At 44.7% G+C, this 13,871-nt stretch overlaps 1 protein-coding gene and 1 long non-coding RNA gene across 2 annotated transcripts in view; one reads left to right on the top strand and one right to left on the bottom strand.

The window, feature by feature from the left end:
- The window catches only part of ELAPOR1 (endosome-lysosome associated apoptosis and autophagy regulator 1), a 344,279-nt gene that overhangs the window by 300,046 nt on the left and 30,362 nt on the right, over window positions 1-13,871 (bottom strand). The window lies entirely within an intron of this gene.
- Window positions 1-13,871, top strand: part of LOC138302001 (uncharacterized) — an 82,430-nt gene that overhangs the window by 54,877 nt on the left and 13,682 nt on the right. The window lies entirely within an intron of this gene.

Below are 13,871 nucleotides of genomic sequence, written 5' to 3'. Positions count from 1 at the left end.
GACTACACTACAGAAAGCGCCCTGGCCTAATGTCACCCACAGCCCTCCTCCCCCACCCAGACGCCTCCACTGCGCAGAAAGATAGGAGAATGTGCTGATACTCACCCGCTTGTGTCTGCTGTGATGTCTTAAAGCGCCCATCCAATTCTGGGTAGGCCACCGCCAGGATCCGGGACATCAGGGGGGTCATGGTGCGACTGGCACCCCTCCTAGGTTGGGAGGCCATCCCCAGCAGTGTTTCTGCGGTCTTCCTTGTTCCGCGGCGGATGTCCTCCCACCTCTTGCGGCAGTGGGTGCCCCGTCTGTTGTGGACCCCCAAGTTCCGGACTTCCTTGGCGATGGCACGCCAAATCTCGATCTTCTGATGGGCGCTGACCTATTTGACATGTACAGGGTGGAAAGGAGGAAATCATCAATGACCTGCATGTTAGATGTGATTGGCCCCCCCCACCAACTTTGCCATATGGCACATGCTCTCATCTGTCGTGCGTTGCACTCCTCATTCGCCCCCCACCCCACCAACTTACATCCACCCCAATCCACACAGGCATAGCCCATTCCATGTGCACCCGGTGCACTCACTTGTTGGTCTGGAGGACCGTAGAGTAGCGCATACTGGGGGAGGACCCCATCCACGAGCTTCTCCAACTCTTCAGACGTGAAGGCAGGGGCCCTTTCCCCAGTCGCAGCAGCCATTGTATCTTCCAGACCGAGGTCACAGCAGCACTTGCAGTATAGGTCCTCTCCTGTGGATGATCAGGTCTCGAGTGATTAAGCAGATAGAAAATGGCGGTCACGCCCGCGGCGGTGCGTACCGCGGCGGTGCGTACCGCGACCGCCGGCGCACTTCGTCATTGGCTCCTGAAACCCATAGGCTTCAATGTTAACCAATGCGGCTTTGCGCCGCGGTCTTCGACCGCCTACCGCCACGGTGTGCCCCGCCAGCGCATTGACCTCACATCCCATTGTCCCACTTCACAGGTCAGGCAGCCACCATTTCAAGGGCCTACATGGCTTAATTTTGACTGCGACACACAGGCCTAGGCCTTGCATTGCCACACATACACGCCTTTCAACCCATTGCCATTCTTTAACTGTGCAAGCTGTCTGTACGTACATGTGGTTTGGCTGACTCTGTGCTCCATGTTGTCCTTCCTAGGCACCGTCCGCTGGGACTTGGGATGAGAAGGAGGAATCCTCGCGTGTACCGACCGCTGGTGGACCTGTCGACAATGGAAGAACGCCATATAATACTTCGATACAGACTTGACCGTGCCACTATCCATGAACTGTGTGCCCAGCTGGAGCCAGCCCTGATGTCCCCCATCCGCCAACCCACAGGGATTCCCCCTCTGGTGCAGGTTTTGTCAGTCCTCCATTTTTTGGCAACTGGGTCATTCCAGACCACAGTGGCCATGTCATCTGGAATGTCTCAGCCTATGTTTTCAAAGATCTTGAGTAGAGTGTTGTCTGCCCTGATGAAACTCATGCGGAGCTACATCATTTTCCCAGAGGAGGGTGACTTGCCTACAGTGAAGGGTGATTTCTATGCCCTTGGACATATCCCCAACATCATTGGTGCCATTGATGGGACCCATGTGGCTTTGGTACCCCCAAAAGACGATGAGCAGGTGTACCGAAACAGAAAAAGTTATCATTCGATGAATGTCCAGGTGGTCTGTTTGGCTGACCAGTACATCTCCCATGTAAATGCCAAGTTCCCAGGGTCAGTGCATGACGCGTATGTGATGCGAAATAGCAGCATCCCCTATGTGATGGAGCAGCTACAGAGACAACGTGTGTGGCTAATAGGTGACTCTGGTTACCCCAACCTGCCTTGGCTACTGACCCCAGTAAGGAATCCCCGGACCAGGGCAGAGGAACGGTACAATGAGGCCCATGGGCGAACTAGGAGGATCATCGAAAGGACCTTTGGCCTCCTGAAGGCCAGGTTTAGGTGCCTGCATATGACTGGGGGATCCCTGATGTACTCACCAAAGAAGGTGTGCCACATCATCGTGGCCTGCTGTATGCTTCACAATCTGGCATTGCGACGTCAGGTTCCTTTCCTGCAGGAGGATGGTGCAGATGGTGGTGTTGAAGTAGCTGTGGAGCCTGCGGAGAGTGAAGAGGAGGAAGACTCAGAGGACGACACAGACAACAGGGACAGAGTAATAGAACAGTATTTCCAGTAGCACACAGGTAATAATCACCCATGCCATTTTACATTTCCTGAAAGCCTCCTGAAAGCCTCCTGCATCTCAACTTTGTCGGTTTCCCCCCAGACCTATGAACATGATGTTTGATTTTCCCTTCCCTTTTCTGTGCTGTATGAGCCACTGCGTGACCTCGGCTTGGTTGGCCCATGGACTAATGCTAAGTTACCTCGGTATGTGTAATTCACAATGTTCACAATACGTAATTGATATGTAATGTGTCATACATTTGTAAATAAGACAGGCTGAGTCCTGATTGATTTCAGTGCAATGTGTGATTTATTATTAGTGCATAGATATTGGTACATGATAGTGAAACAGTGATGGGTGGGGGTGGAGTAATGTCCATGGCGGAGTCCAGTTCTCAGCCTCACAGGTGCATTGTCCATATGCCTGTGGCAGGATGGAGCAGGGGCAGTTCAAGGTTTGACAGGGTGGCAATGTGGGACAGTGGGAGGACTTCAGGGGGTATGTGATGCTGGCGGGGGACTTGACATCCTACTCTGTCGTTTTTTTTTATCTCAGGCTCCTTTTGCGGGGCGGTTGTTGTTCAGCAGGAGGTGGGGTTCTGGTGGCCTGTCGTTGTGGTGGGGCCTCCTGTCCACTAGCGCCGGCGGAGGTGGTAGGCTGTTCCTGTTCCTGGCTAGTGACAGGGGCCCTGTGTGATGCCACATGGTCCCGAAACGTGTCCTCTATGCGGTTCAGGGCCTGGACTATGCTCCCCATAGCGGTTGAGATGTTGCTGAGTTGGTCGCTGAACCCCATGTAGCGTTGCTCCTGCTGTGCCTGGATCTCCTGGAACCTGGCCAGTACCGTCGCCATCGTCTCTTGTGAGTGGTGGTAGGCAGCCATGATGGTGGTGAGGGCCTCTTGGAGAGTGGGTTCCCTGGGCCTCTCCTCCCCCCCCTGTCGCACAGCAGCCCTCCGAGTTGCCCTGTTTCCCTGGGCCTCTGTCCCCTGGACGGTGTGCCCACTCCCACTGCCCCCAGGTCCCTGTTGTTGTTGGGTTGGTGGGTTACCCTGGGGGCCCTGTAGTGGTAGACACACCGCTGCTTGACCTGTCCTAGAGACAGAGGCATGGGCCCGCTGGGTGGGAGCTGTGCGGTTGTTCCCAGAGGGGGTTGGGTCTGCAGTGGCCTGTGTCTGGGTGAGGGGAACCGACTGCCCAGAGGTCCCCGATGGTCCGGGCTGGTCGTCAGGTTCCAGGTCGACAGAGCTGCTGTCATCACTAGTGGCCTGTTCCGGGGGTGGGATGGACATTTCTGGTCCCTCCTGACCGGTGTGTTGTCGTTCGGGTCCTGCATGGGGTAAGAGGGTATGGTTATTGTTTCAGTGTGTGCATTAGCTTGCGTTTTATGGGTGCCCTTGTCCCCCAGTGCTGGCATTCCCTTGGGGGAGGTGTTGTGAGGGTGTTTTGGGGGGGGGGGGGGGGGTGATGGGTATGTGCAGTGGTCATGCTTAGGTGATGGGTGTCCATAGTTTGGGGGTGGCATGCAGGGGTTGGTGTTGGGTGGGTTGTGCTGGGGAGACATTCTCAGGGAGGATGTGTGCTGGGGGTTGGGGGTGAGGGTGGGGGTTAGCATGCTGGGGGGGGGGGTGAAGTGGTTGGCCTTGTACTTACCAGAGTCCATTCCTCCGTGTACTCCAGCGAGGCCATCAGGATGCAGGATGTTGAGTACCTCTTGCTCCCATGTTGTGAATTCGGGTGGAGTGGGTGGGGGTCCCCCGCCAGTCTTCTGCACTGCGATGTTGTGTTGCGAGACCATCGAGCGCACCTTCCCCCGTAGGTCGTTCCATCGTTTGCGGATGTCCTCTCGATTTCTGGGATGCTGTCCCACCGCATTGACCCTGTACACGATCCGCTGCCAGAGCTCCGCCTTCCTTGCTATAGTGGTGTGCTGGACCTGTGAGCCGAAGAGCTGGGGTTCCACTCTTATGATCTCCTCCACCATGACCCGGAGTTCTTGGTCCGAAAAGCGTGGGTGCCTTTGTGGTGCCATGGGGTGGTGTGTATGAGGTGTGGGGTGGTGTATGTGTGATGTGTGTGTTGGTGTGTGGTGCTTTGTGCTTCTATGTGGTGTGTGTGATGTTGCGGTGTGCCTCTGTGTGTCTGGCTATCTATTCTCTGATGTATCTCTCTCTCTCCTTCGTCTCTGGTTTTTGTTGGTAGGGGTTTGTGGGTGATGTGGGTGTGTGTTTTATATGGTATTGTATGTGTGGGAGTGGTGTGTGTATGTGTTTCAGGTGTGTGCCTTTCAAATTGTCCAATGTGGTAGGGGTTTGTAAAGGTGTGTGTATTTTGAGCGCGTGGATTTGCGGGTCATAATGGGATGGGCGTATTTCTGTTGCCGTGGCGGTGGAGGTTTGGTCTTCTCCAGTTTACCGCTGGCTGCTGATGTGGCGGACTGCAGTGGAGGGCGGATTTTCGGAGGTTTTGCAGTTGTGGGTCAGAATGTCCGTGGCGGCTGACCGCGGCCGCGGCGGTATTGTGGCGGCCTTCTGACTGGCGGTAAGCGGCTTTTACCGCCGAGGTCAGAATGACCCCCTAAGATTGATAAACTAAAGGTTTTGTTAAGATATCAAGTCATTGATATTTTTTCATTAGCAGTGCTTGATGTATTTTCTTAAGGGGGAGTCAAACAGTAACTTAGTGTGAAAGCTCTGAACAGATAGTCACTTTTCATTGTCTAAGACATAAAAGGAACTGAGAGGGTTTAGAATATGCAGGCATTAAGCTGCCATGTAGTGAAATGACCTTCGATTATTTAACCTCTGCCTGCATGTGGTGTGATTTTTGGTGGGGTATTAGAGCAAGAGTGAGGGAAGGTTAGGGGTAGCAGTTCTTCCTCTGGGCAGGAACACTACTAAAAACCGGTGAATGTGTTTAGTGCTGGAAACAAACTTCAGGCTCTATGCCTCATCTGTGTGATGTCATAGGCACTAATCAGAAAAGATTGCAAGGGCTATTGGCTTATCGGTATAACATTTGAATTGATTGTATGACACAATATTATAGTCACATCATGAGCAACATCAACCTACAAAAATGCTGTTTCCACTATATCAACTACAGCTATCTTTTAAAAGTATATATAGAGACGTATTTATGTATTATTTTTAATGTTTTCTACTAATATTGACAATATGGTGGCAGTTCATTCTGTGGATTTTGTAGGTTAATGTTTTGACCACAAAAGTGTGACCCCCACCACCCTTACGTTAATGTATGTATGTATTCTTTGAATTTTTGCAAATAATAAACCTAACTGAAGAGCAGTGTGCATAGGGAAAGGAACAATTCCAAATTGTAAATTTAGTTGGTAATGACAATGAAGGATACTTTTGTGTAATAAAGTACCATGCAAAATGCTGGAAATTAATACATCTAAGGGGTGTGAAAAAAATATTGTGATGTACATAAATTCCACTTTGAAATACTAAAATAACTCAACATTTCATACACCACACCTTTTTACCAGAATATTTTTTGTGCAAACCTGAATAATAAAATAATGTTGGCTGGCCAGAGGCATGAGAAGCTTGTACGTCTCTTAATTATGGTGAATAAGGAGCTTTTTGAGGCAGACACTTGTTTAAAAACTGAAGGTATGAGGGTAAACCGGATGTGTGGAGGAATGTTTTTCTTGATGTTCAAGGCACTGCGAGGGAAGGGTCGCAACATCTGTTTTTATTTTTTTCACTTATTTGGTTTTGAACCTAGCAATGTCTTGCCATTTGCACTGCATTGAGCAACTTAACTGGTTAGGTTTTATGTCACATACACTGGTGCATCAATGATTGCTGCTTTGTAAGTGATGAAGTGGATTGTTTAGATGATGCAGACTTAGGGGAGCAGCTAGTGTTACTCAGGCTAAGAGGAAGATAGTTAGATGGTTATTCTGAAGCCTTATTTGAGGGTGTAAGTGATGTATATATGTTATGCTTAAAGTGGTGAGGCTTGACTCACTTCACGTCATTGGGCAAAAAACAAATTCAGATAAAGGGACATGTTTTCGATCTACTGATGGATCTTGCAGGGGTGTGACATTTTATAAAATGTCTACTTGTCCATGGGACAGGTTGCTTCATAAATCTACTTGTCCTGTAAAAACACCCTTATCCCTTTGGTGCCACGAAGTGCAGCGACAAATTATGGCAGCAATCTGATAATAGACTCTCCAATTTTACAAGGGCTCAAACTATAGTAAGGCTTAAATATTAGCAACTTCCTTTTTTTGACAGCTTTCAGCAGATCTACATCCAGAGGCTGGAGATGGGACTAGGGAACAGTTCTAGGGTTGGAATGCCCTTTTGAGTATGTGCAAACCTACTAACTTGCATGTTTTAGTGGTTTTCACCAGCTCTTCTCTAATCTTTTCCCATACAGAGAAAGTTGGAAATATACTCCTGACAATGGCAGAAGTAAAACGTTCTCCAGGGTTGGGAAAAAGTGGTTGGGGGAATGTGAACTTGTAAACTCTCAAAAGATTTTCACATGAGTAAATCTACACATGCATATTTACTCGTGCTAATATACAGTTCACAAATATTTTCTAGGTGTACAATTTCCTGGCCTACTTCTGTTAATTGTAAATTCATGAAAGCCGTAAATCTGCACTAATGCCAGGACACATGCTATATGTGCATTTTTTTTACGAATTGGGCCCTTAGTTGGTTATCCAAGACATTTTGTTTGTATTAAAATTCTCTCTCTCTCTCTCTGTTTATTGGCTGGCTTCACTGTGAGTGACAGCATTCTACTCTTTCATAAGGAGCATACTGGCACATAAAGTAGTTTGTTTACTACCCTGAAGTAGAGTGACAAGGTGTACTTTTTGAGACCAAAAATATTTTTGCATTTTGCCAATATTTATTATTAAGGATGAGGGTCCATCAGCTCCCACAACAATTAAGTTTTACATGTCGAAACAAGGCAGAAATTCACATAACCAAAACACTGACCATCAATGTCAGACCTATTGGCTTTGCCCGTGCTTGTTTATCCTCATGTTTCCTATAATCTTGTAGGAAATGGTTACACTGATTTTTACATTATGATTTTTTGGGAAATACTAGCATGCATCAACACATTTTACTGAATGATGCTTTAAAGAAATGGTACCTAAACCTCACAAGTTTACCAAAACATTTTCCCCTAATTTTCCATCCTTGGGATGATTGCAATAACCAGTAGCTACTGAGATGTTGGCTTCCTAACTGGAAGAATTTCTGTCAGCTGGTGAGATAATAATGAATTAGGTGTTGTGAGAATCCCATGCATGCATTGATCATGTCTGTAGGGCTGCACGATTAACACTGCTAAGGAGAGGTCACGCACAAGTCTACCATGATCTAAATGTGGAATAGAGAGGAAGCAGAAGATGAATCTTGTTAATTTGGTAATACAGCTCAGTGGATACAGTGTTCTCAATCATATTTCTGAGGAATGACAAGTGTGTCATTGGTAGTCCATTCGCAAGCTTGTCCTGATCGAGAGATACTTTCTTGGGGAATGGTGGGGTACGTCCAGTTTTAGTTGCCAGCATGTCAAGGAAGATGTCTGGGTAAAAGAGGTACTGATTAAATTGAGGAGGTGTTTGAGAGCTTCACTCAAAGGTGGACGACAGAATGGCATCTCATATGTGGCAGCTTTGAGAGCTGTACTGATGTTGAGACTAGTTTAATAGGGTCCACTTATCTTGATCAGTACTCATATAGGGGCTTTGTTTTGTTCCGACTGATCCAAGCTACCATATTTCAGGCTTCTTTGGTTAAATTGCTATTATTCCTTGAGTGGGTTTATGTGTGTCTAAAGAAAAGTTTATTGACTGCTTTGAGGAGGGATCTACTTCTTATTCTGGCTACTTCAGTTATTATTGATTTGTTATAATTTGCTAGTGATGTGGCAATGGGGTGAGGAAGTGTCTGCCAGTGAGTGAAGTCCCTTTACTTGGAGGATGTCTGACTAAAACATTGCTTATTGCCAGATTTCCTATTTTGTGTGACTCTACAGAAGGGTATAAATTCAGCGGCCACGAGAGAGGTTGCGTTCTAGGTGAGAATCCATCTGCAGGATTCATCTTTAGGTGAATCCACGGTGTGTGCTGGTCACACAGTGCTGCGTTGTGAACTGAAAAAAACATTGTAGTCCCTGGAGAAGGTTTGTTCAAATAAATGTGCAAATTCACCTTTGTTTGGAAGAGGGTGGGCAATTTTATTCAAGAAAAACAGAAAATTAAAAAAAATGTTAATTTTTCGCCAACGTTTTTGTTTCCATTCAGTTTAATTACTTATGGAACTCGTGCGAACTAGTCCGGGAGATGTTTTATTTTGACAGGAAGGCCGCTTTGAGTGATCTGATATCCCACTGAGGCTCTCAAATGCTGTAGCTACTGCATTATCGTAATTAACTGTGATTGCTGCTCCCACACTGAATGGATAAGATCTGGACAGACATAAAGGGCACTGCATGCACCGATCCAATTTTAGCAGAGTGACTCGTGAACGTTCCTGTGAGTGATTTTTACTCCAGGTTTTAGTGAACGGTTTGTGGCACCTTTTGTTGTTTACGAGACACTGCAGATTAGAAGATGAGAAGGGTAAACACCATGCCTAGTAGCTGTTAAAAACTCCATTCACAGCCTCTAAATGAAGCCAGGTACCTTGGATACTCGTTTCCGCAGCAGCGCACGTGTGCTTCAGTGCCTTGGCGTTGGCTCCCTTGCTGATTTGCGCATAAACTCATATTTCTGGGTGTGCTAATAGGACCATGTGAGTCCACTTGTGAATTTGCTTCCCTGTGAGTGTGCTTGTGTTGAGGAGGATATTTCATTCACCTAAGTACACTTGCTTAAGTGTCCACTAGAAAGCTGGTATGCATGAGAGCACCTAATCTCCCATGAAACTGGGAGCCATGCCACTGTTTGACTAAAATATATTTGATTCTTTCCTTTATCCCCGCTATCACTGAAATGAGCTTATTAACTTATTCATATAGATTTATATAGCAGAGACCTGGGCACAATGGCATCAGAGGCAGGGCAGTTACAACCTAAAGAGAAGATAAATAATTCGTACAGCATTTGTGAGAAGTGTGAGCGTGAAATCAAGCAGCCTTTGGAGATCAGCTGTGAGGACTGAAACTGGGGTAGAATAAAAAGGTCAGGTACAAGAGGGATTATAAGAGCATACAGTGGTCTTTAGGCCTCTGCCAAAGAGCCAAGCCTGGGATCACCAGAGTCCTGAACTGAGTCAGAAGGCTCGTCTGAGAGTTTTTGGATTTTTTTATTTGGTGGGGGAGTGTATGGGGAAGGGGGGCACGCAATCAGCAGGTAATGATATTCTTTAATTTATGTGACTTGAAAGTATCCAATATTCAAATTTCTAGGTTCCTGTAAACTTTATGTTAACTTTAGCATGTTATATTGGAATGTTTTTTCTGTCTCAGTGACTAACCCAGGAAATAATGTGCGCCTGATGCATAGAAACAAATATAAACTGAGTAAAGAATACACTTCTAGAGATACTCTGAAAGCCACAACTAAAATCCAATGGAAATGTTCAAGCCAATACTTCATGGCAAACAGGGATATTGGTCTTCTGTCGTTGAAGTAATAGTGAATTGTGCATTCGCTCATATGCATTACGACCAAATAGTTGAACCATATTCAGGTCAGTTTCACCCTGCACCAAATGGGCAGTCGCGCTTCAAGAGTTAGACCATATTTGCAAGCTTTGTCAGTGACGTGCGGCTTGAGCCTGAGAAAAAGCTAATAAGAACTGAACTGAAATAAATGGCTTTTCTTCATTTGTCCAACTGACAATAAAATCTTGTAGAAGCCAGATTGAATGTAGTTTGGTAACTTATCATTCTACTTCACTAGATATTTACGCTAGGCAGGTATTCACTTGTAACAGTATTTGTAAAAATGTTGCAAAAAAGCACCTTAAATCTTATTGGATTGCAGTATGTACCAATCACCAAAGTTGGGACATCAGGATAAAACAGTAACTAAGCTTATTGTTTACAAATAGGTTTATACGGGACATGTGGATTTTAGTAGGATAATTTAATATTTGCTTATTTCAACGTAAGAATTATGATTCATTTTAGCATTCATGCCATTCTGTTTTCTTGTTCAATAGTGTGTACCTATAGCCAGATTCCCTTTTGATAGAAATCTAAAGGTCTGGAAGCAGATCTGCTGTCCATTGCACACATATTTTGTGTAAAAGCAAATACAATATTTTGGACTACTCCTTTATATAACTGCACGTATTTCTGTTCATTTCAAGGCTTTCAAATTGAACGTGGTCTTTATGCACAAGTTATTACGTCAGCTCTACCAGAATCTATTAAAGAAAAGCAGACAACTTTGGGAATACTGGAAGCAATGCAGTACAAGTATTGAATAAAATTTTGGGTTGAAACGCACAAGAATTTATGGATGATCGAAGAGGTAGACTACCTGCAGATGTAGGCTTAATCGAATGCCATGGAGTATTGCTTCAGACAATAACAGACCTTGGTTCCTCATTAAAACAAGCTGTATTACAAATAAATAATAGATTTTGGTGCACTATGATAGAAAGCAGACCTCATCTCTTAAGGTCTAGTGGAAAGTTGGCAACAAGGTTAAGTATCCTGGTAATTTTAGTCTGTGTTTGAAAAAGAAAATGTCTAAAATGTGGAAGAAGATGACTTTTGCTATTTAGACAAACGACCACAAAACAGTTTGACTTGTAGTAACAAGAGATGTGAGACACCCAAAAGTGATCCTTGTTTGGTGGCATCATGGTAGGCAGAGGCTACTGCAGCACAGCATTGGTTGTTGTGGTCGTTTGCCTTTGGTGTGCTGGGGGCAGTCTAACTATAGCACTACAAAATGAGCCAAGTACATTCTTTCTACACTTGAATCTCGGGCTAGTGAGGCGGGCAGTCAAAGGCTTCTCGGGGAGGTAGTGTTGGGATAGGACATTCAGAACTTAAACAAAAGACACAATAGCTCACTGTCCAGCCCAGTTCTTTCCTTAATAAAAAAGACAAGCACTTTAAAATATAAGTTATATAAGCAAATGCCAATCTCTTTGGAAATACATTAATTCCAGTTCATAACAATTGCTGGCAAAATATGTATGTCTGGACCTGCAAGCTGGGGCAATGGCTATTATTTTTATGCTTTATTGAAAGCATATGCCACAAAAATAAAAATGAGGGGAAAAAGAACATATTCACGGAAACGTAGCGGCCATAGCCTTGCAATATAAAACTTTAAAAAATAAATCAATTTGACTGACAGCAGTACAGACAAATGGATGAAGAGGGATAACCCAAATCCCCTCTATGTATGTATACAAGTTATAATTTTATTTATTATTGTGCAAGACTGTCAAAATGCTAAAACTGTGCCAGACTTAAAACAGCCAAAAAGATTACCCATAAACCTTCCACTGAATGCACTATTAGACTGAAAGGGAAACATATTTTCTAGTCCTCTAATGTGTCATTTCACTGACTAGATCGCTGTTGATAATTCACTACCAAACAGGCACGATTTACATTGAAGGCATGTCCTGTGGATAATCCAATGGCCAGCTGTACACTTGATGACAGTGCCCTACACTAAGTGGTACAAATTACATTGTTACATATTTTATTCGACAACAGGCTTCCACAATATTTTCTACAGAGTTACATTTAATCAATAAAAATCATTGCAAGATTCTAAGAGATACAATCACTCTTCCAGGCCTATCCACATCTGAAGAGATTACAGAAGTGACCACCCCCTACAGTGCCCATCCAGAGGTCATACCAAGCTTCAATCAATAAAGTTGAAATCGCTTAGCAAAGTGAAATGTTTCCGCATGGAACAATAAATACGGCCATAGCTACGAGCGATCTGTAGCACAAATGAAAAAAACATCAGTGATAAGTCTCCCCGGCTTGAAATGTATGTTGTGAATGTAATGACTTCCTCTCCAAACATGGGTTTATCCTTTTCTGAAAATACATATATTTAGCTGTCAAAACGAAATGTTTAAATTTTGCGTAAACAAACCCAATGCCCCTAAACAAAAGCTCTTCATTGCCCGAAAAAAAATACATTTGTTGCCTCAAACTACCGGTTTTTGTTGTTTGTAAACATATATTTCTTCCTTAACCCCTTCGCTGCCAGGCCTTTTCCCCCTCCTGTGCCAGGCCTTTTTTTGGCTATTTGGGGCAGTTCGCGCTTAGGCCCTCAAAACTTTTTGTCCACATAAGCTAGCCAAGCCAAATTTGCGTCCTTTTTTTCCAACATCCTAGGGATTCTAGAGGTACCTAGACTTTGTGGGTTCCCCTGAAGGAGGCCAAGAAATTAGCCAAAATACAGTGAACATTTCGTGTTTTTTTCTTTAAAAAAAATGGGAAAAAGCGGCTGCAGAAGAAGGCTAGTGGTTTTTCCCCTGAAAATGGCATCAACAAAGGGTTTGCGGTGCTAAAATCACCAGCTTCCCAGCTTTCAGGAACAGGCAGACTTGAATCAGAAAACCCAATTTTTCAACACAATTTTGGCATTTTACTGGGACATACCCCATTTTTACGATTTTTGGTGCTTTCAGCCTCCTTCCAGTCAGTGACAGAAATGGGCATGAAACCAATGCTGGATCCCAGAAACCTAAACACTTCTGAAAAGTAGACGAAATTCTGAATTCAGCAAGGGGTAATTTGTGTAGATCCTACAAGGGTTTCCTACAGAAAATAACAACTGAAAAAAAAGAAAATTGAAATTGAGGTGAAAAAAACAGCAATTTTTCTCTACATTTTACTCTGTAACTTTTTCCTGCAAAGTCAGATGTTTGAAAGCAATATACCGTTACGTCTGCTGAACTCTTCTGGTTGCGGGGATATATAGGGCTTGTAGGTTCATCAAGAACCCTAGGTACCCAGAGCCAATAAATGAGCTGCACCCTGCAGTGGGTTTTCATTCTATACCGGGTATACAGCAATTAATTTGCTGAAATATAAAGAGTGAAAAATAGCTATCAAGAAAACCTTTGTATTTCCAAAATGGGCACAAGATAAGGTGTTGAGGAGCAGTGGTTAGTTGCACATCTCTGAATTCCGGGGTGCCCATACTAGCATGTGAATTGCAGGGCATTTCTCAAATAGACGTCTTTTTTACACACTCTCTTATATTTGGAAGGAAAAAATGTAGAGAAAGACAAGGGGCAATAACACTTGTTTTGCTATTCTATGTTCCCCCAAGTCTCCCGGTAAAAATGATACCTCACTTGTGTGGGTAGGCCTAGCCCCCGCGACAGGAAATGCCCCAAAACACAACGTGGACACATCCCATTTTTTGACAGAAAACAGAGGTGTTTTTTGCAAAGTGCCTACCTGTAGATTTTGGCCTCTAGCTCAGCCGGCACCTAGGGAAACCTATCAAACCTGTGCATTTTTTAAAACTAGAGACCTAGGGGAATCCAAGATGGGGAGACTTGTGGGGCTCTGACCAGGTTCTGTTACCCAGAATCCTTTGCAAACCTAAAAATGTGGCTAAAAAAACACGTTTTCCTCACATTTCGGAGACAGAAAGTTCTGGAATCTGAGAGGAGCCACAAATTTCCTTCCACCCAGCGTTCCCCCAAGTCTCCCGATAAAAATGATACCTC

The sequence above is a fragment of the Pleurodeles waltl genome, chromosome 6 (assembly GCF_031143425.1).
Source record: "Pleurodeles waltl isolate 20211129_DDA chromosome 6, aPleWal1.hap1.20221129, whole genome shotgun sequence".
NCBI lineage: Eukaryota > Metazoa > Chordata > Amphibia > Caudata > Salamandridae > Pleurodeles > Pleurodeles waltl.
Note: the sequence above shows the minus strand (reverse complement) of the source record. Positions and strands in the feature narration are given on the sequence as shown.